This window comes from Teleopsis dalmanni, chromosome 2 (assembly GCF_002237135.1).
Source record: "Teleopsis dalmanni isolate 2A chromosome 2, ASM223713v2, whole genome shotgun sequence".
NCBI classification, from domain to species: Eukaryota; Metazoa; Arthropoda; class Insecta; order Diptera; family Diopsidae; genus Teleopsis; species Teleopsis dalmanni.
In genome coordinates, this window is record NC_051847.1 from 17,353,510 (window position 1) to 17,359,700 (window position 6,191).

Genomic DNA, 6,191 nt, shown 5'->3' on the forward strand with positions numbered 1-6,191 from the left:
CTTTCTTTTTAACAATATTAAATTCTACAATGAAGAGAGAAAATATATCTTTAAGAGGTAAAAGTTCTGTACTTACATGCATTAAGGTAATGCAAGTTATTATGAAAAATTGTTAGACTATACTTTACTATTGTCTAAAATAGACTATTGCAACATCTAACAGCCACTTGCAAAAGTAAACTCAATACTACTTTGTCAGATATGTGGCATTTATTGGTACATAACTAAGTCTGGATTAATAATTTAAAAATTGCATTATTGACACGACAGCTATTGTGTATAGTGTCCATATAACTACAAAGAACTGTTTTTCTCAGTAAGACATATTTGTGGTTACTCATAGGGTACCTGCCAAGATATATTAAGATATATTAACATTCTTTGTGACCAACCGCATTTGTTGGGATGGAAGCTTTCATCCCCGTCTGGAAATAATTCTGCCCTTAACGAAAGTAATTCTGACATTCATTTGAAAGTCTGAATATGTTCTGTTTTTAGTACAAAAGATATACTATGGTCACTGTGACTCCGCTTCCGTGTGAGTCCTGTTATTGTTTCCTTTTTTTATTTTTCAGTTATAAGCATTTAGAAATTTCTGCTGACATACAATACTACTGGGTTTATAACACCAACGAAGAGTTGAAAATATAGTAACAAAAACATTTACGAGTATAAAACATAACATGTCGAATTTATTGTTTTCATAAAATATTTTTTTTTTTGACAAAAATATGTCAATTCAACGAAAAGTAAATCACACTTTAATATCCTTGCGAGGGCTGCAGTAATAAACCACAATTTGTGCAAGTGCGACCACAAAATCATAGTAGTAGCCAAATGCAATGGATACAGAGGATACAAAGGAACTCCTAAAAGTGCCTTTAAGCCATTAAAACCAAAATGAAATGAGAACACAATAAATCATTTGTATATGCCACAAAGAAACCAAATAAAAATAGCTGAAGAGCAGGAAAAAGTACGGCCGAAAGGTAACAATGGATGAACTCTGCGCTAAGAAGACGCAGCTCAAGGAGCAACAGACTTGGTTGCATACAATCCGCAACAATGCCAACATAAAAATTGCAATCCACCGCAATAAAAATTCTGTATACGAGTTGGAGAGCGTAAAACTGCATTAAGCACGCGAGAAAGCAGTTTTTACTGCTACGCCGAGCGGATGCAGATACGCAGCCATAAATATTTTCTTTTATGCTGTATTTCGTCCTTTTTTGAGGATAAAGCACCTACAGTAACATTTCTCAGAAATTAAATACATTATAATTGTGGTTTCAAAAATGCTTCTTAATTAATAGTAAAAAACACTGAAAATTAAGCACAATGGAAAATGTTTGCATAAATAATTAAGTAAAAAACATATTTTTTACTATAAACACTATTTAAAAACATACAATTTAACAACCAAAATCGATTTTTCCTTCTATGGATGAAACAGTTTAAAAATACGTTAATTTAATTTCTCGAATATCACTCGTCTTATGACACAAAGAAACTGGAAACTGATGATGAGTACTTGGCAATACTCGAAACAACGTAACTAAAATTTTTGTTGTTGTTTCATCATTACTGTTCGAACCCTTCTAGTTCAAAAATATTTTGTGGAGTGTAAAAAGAACAACCTTTCTTATATCGTCTTCTCTAAAAAATCATCAGATATGTTATGTATATAATGATACAATCTGGAAAGCTTTTAGCGGCATATAAAGATAGCGTTAAAACCTATTAAAACTATTCTTTCGAACTATGCCAACTGTTTGGAACTTTTTTGAAACGTAAATTATAAGAAACAAATTAAATGATGTGCAATTTTGCTTAAAAGAAATTTATTTGAAATTATAAAGAATGTAGCAGTTAAATCTCTAGTTCCCAAAAATGATATATGGAAAGGTACCTGGAGTATTACATATTTCAACAAGTAAATATTATAATGTCTGATGAATGCATTGAAAATATAAGAATGCAATTTAGCAAATATATTTGAAAAGAATAAATTATAATAAATCACAATAGAAAAAACGACGTATACTGCAAAAGACATTGAAATATATTTATAGTTACAGATACAGGTTGTCAGTGAAGCGAAACACTACGACAATAATATTATTATTGTTCTACCAACTGACTAATCGAATGTGGTTAGAATTTTAGTCTAACTCTGTACATTTCAACAAAACGGACAGACCTATTTTGTTGAAATGGCAGTACAGGCTAACATATCCCACTACATACCTTGCAAGCAAACTTAGCACTACCCTAGTTGATCACATTGGCAGATCATCAGATAACTTTCCATGTACCATGTTCCATGTAATTGAGGTAATTGAATAGGTCTTTCGTTTTTACCAATAAACAGTCTGATAAGCCAGACATTCACAGAAAAAGTTTCATAGTTTCTTTTTTCTGCAGGTTTGCAATGACTTTGCAGTGAGTATTATGAGGAATGCACAGTTACTCTGAGTGAGTTCCTATACACCAATGACCAGAAAAAACTGCAGTAAGTCTTGCAGTGTTCACACGATCCATTTTGATGAGTTCCCAAGATCTAGTTTTATTAGAGCAGATGAACATGGATTTATACTTATAAAGAACTAGTTCTTTATTCAGCATTACAGATGCGACACTTCCGTTCAATTAATTTCACAAAAAGTATCCGATCAGTATCCGACTGAATTGTATGACCAAACTTTAAACAACTATTAAGAGGTTTTCTGAGGATTTCTTGTTAGCAATTTCAGCATATCGGAAATATATTCATTAGAAAAATTAAATTAAATTTCTTAACAGACATCTTTTAAGTGCTTTTGCAAGTAAACAGGACGAACTAGAGAAAATTTCATGTACCGATAACGTCAACCACTTTCCAAATTCATCTCGTTTAGCATATTATGTCTTTTACCTTTTCGGAAAAATCTATTTACAGGTTAAGCGTTTTCTAGACATAGAACCCATTCAAAAGCGTATATCGACATCTTTATACCAAGTAAATCACTATCATTATTGAATCAGTAGGAAATATTTTAAGTACAGTAAATCGATTTTGACCAAAAACAAACTTTTTATTTTTAAAGTCTTATTTGTATTTGTAAATCGATTTTTCATCGAAATAAATTAATACATACAAAAATATATCGTCATTATTCTTATAAACTTTACTTTAACAGAATCATCTTTACCAAATTGGTAAACAGTCCCAGTTGACGTCAGAGTGTAAGACGTATGGAGCGAAAAATCAACAAAGCCGATGAAAATATCCACATGAAGATAAATTACTGATGTTAAATATTTACACAATCCTATATCTGTATGTGTGTGATACATATACAGATATATGTTTTTTGAAATAACATATTGTTTAAATGTTCTTATTGAACCAAAGCAAATATTTTAACTATGTTACATTTTCTACAAAAGGAAACAACTCATTTTGGACCCTCCCAAAGCCTACAGCGTATTGAATCTGTACATTTTTCATAATGAAAACTAAACTTTTCCGTTCAAATATAATTCACATAACATATCCAACAAAAAAATAATATATCACATAAGTAACTTTGTCATTGACCCTAGCATGAGGCACAAGAGCATAGCTGGAAGGAAGGGAACAGCAGAAACGGACAACCCTGAAACTTTGATTCAAGAATGTGTACATTTTTTAATATATTGTTTAATTTCTTTTAATACTTATTACTTATAAATGTATAACGGTGTTAGTAGCTGCTATAATTTCAGTCAAATGTAGTGACTGCTCCACCTTCAACTTGGCTGACATTGACAGCAACTCAGCCACCACACTAAAGCCGATACCGACTCCCACACACAATTCTTACATGTACTCTAGGTTATGAAAATGTCAAGAATTTGCATAACAGCACTCAAGAAAGTGTACTTCTCAGATTATAACTTGACATAGTTGACATTTGTGGGTATTTGGATACATGCAGCGTACAGCGTACAGCGTGCAGCATTCTTGGTAACTACACTCGTCTATATACACTTATTTGAATAGAAATAAAAAACTGTTTAAATAAATTTAAAAATAGGAGTGCTTACAGAATTCATCAATTATTACATAAATATATTGATTATCTATCATTCTCCAAATATTACTATTTCACTATTTCAATAAAAATTTTCTGTAATTCCCCAAATATCGCCACCTACAAGATATATGTTATTACTATTTATGCAAGGATATTAAATTTATAATTATAGTTAATTTTAATATTTTAAATGAAACCGAGGTTTATGTTTCACGTGGTGTGTATTTAATAGCCCAAGTAAAAGTGAGAGAGCATGTTTCTGTGGAGTTGACAGCTCCCGAAGCCAAACAGGACTTTTCCAGACAAACAAGATAATATCCCGCTTGACAGCAAGCATGTGTTCGAATTATATCGCATGACTACACCATTAATGAAACAAATCGTAGAGCCGGATTTGAGAAGACACCGGTGTTAACTTATACAATGCAGCTAAATACATATCCGGAGGCTGAGAACTCCAACTAAATATGTAACACATTAACAATTATTGACATTGAAAATATTTTATAAGTCTGATTGTAGAAAGTTATTTATCACTTTTCTGCCTAACAGGATCGTCATATATTACTATGATACTCGGAAACATCGATTTAAATTCATAATAGCTCAGTTCAAGACTCTGTATAAGAGTCTTCGACACTAATAAGTCGAATATTCGAAAACCTCTCCTTGAAGTTTTTGCCACATAAAAATTTTTCATATGCACTAAGTAACTTATGTCATATTGGAAACAACAAAATCTTAAAGATACTTAAGTAACTTACTAAGTAAGCAGTGGAAACACAGCTTTCTACTTGATTGTTTCAACTTTTGAGAACATCGGTAAGTTAGTAAGTTAGCTATCAAAAATAAAACTCTTCTCAAATTATATATAAATAATTATTATTTTGTTAGAATTAAAGTTATAAAAAGTCGTCACATCATGAAAACATGGAAGCAGGCTATGGAAAATTTCTAAATGCCAAGCTAACTAATAATATGAAATGTTCTGATATTAAACTAAATAATGTATATATTTTTAAATCTGAATTATTTTTAACTGAAATTAAAGTTTCGCTATATTTGCCAACAAAATTTGAACTTTTCAAAATTTCAATTGACATATTTGCTTTGATTAAATCCGTAATGCCTTTATTAAGCAGTTCAATCTCTTTTCCCTGGTATTTGATAGGAAAGGCATTAGATTATTTTGCTAAGCCCACCCTGCATAAGACCATTAGCGCTATGAATAGAGAGTCTTTAATGAATACAAATAAGAGCATCTTCCACTCTACGAATCCATTTTTGAATTTTCTTGCAGAAGTGAGAATGCGAGCCAAAAATGGTGAATTCTCAACACCCGGTTTACCTATGGTTAAAACGGACTTAATGAGTTTAACAAAGATATCAGGAGATATTTGGAATAAAATGAGTGACAAGCAGAAGAAACCATATAGAGATTTTGCAAGTAAGAATCGGTTGTATAAAAATAGTATGACACAGAAAGTAAAAAAAGGCAAGAAACGTAAACGGTCTTCGTCGGGAAGAAGGAAAATTGGTCAATATAAAATGCAAAAAAAATATACGAGAACCCCTGAAAAAAGTAGTGTTGTAACTGTGTATCGTGCCGATACCAAAAGTTTGCCAAGCATTTCGAAATTGTTTGTTATACAGCCAAGGAAGGTAGCACAATTGTGAAAGAAATTTTAGTAAATGGTCAAATATAATTTGGCAGTAATATGTGGATAGTAAGAACTTCATTACCATATCAATGGTTTGTTCCATTACTAAACAAAACTGTGTAAAACTATAACTAAACTCGGTGAAAAATTCTTAGGAATCAAACCTAGATGCCGAAAGACAGAGGGAATATCAATAACAGCAATAAAATTCTAAAGACCACATCCCATGATAAATGTCTCTGGACAGCGAACCGTATGTGAAGGCGAGAAATTATGTTTGTGTTTTTAGAAATTAAAAAAATTTGTTGTAAAATATTTTATATTTTAAAAAACTAAATTGTTACTACAATCTTGAAGACTCTACAGCACTAATAGCGACTCTTTAAAAATCTATTGTAGAATAAAGCACTCTAATAATAAATTAAAATCAATACTATATATTGTATTCGTGTTTATATGAATTCGTCTCATC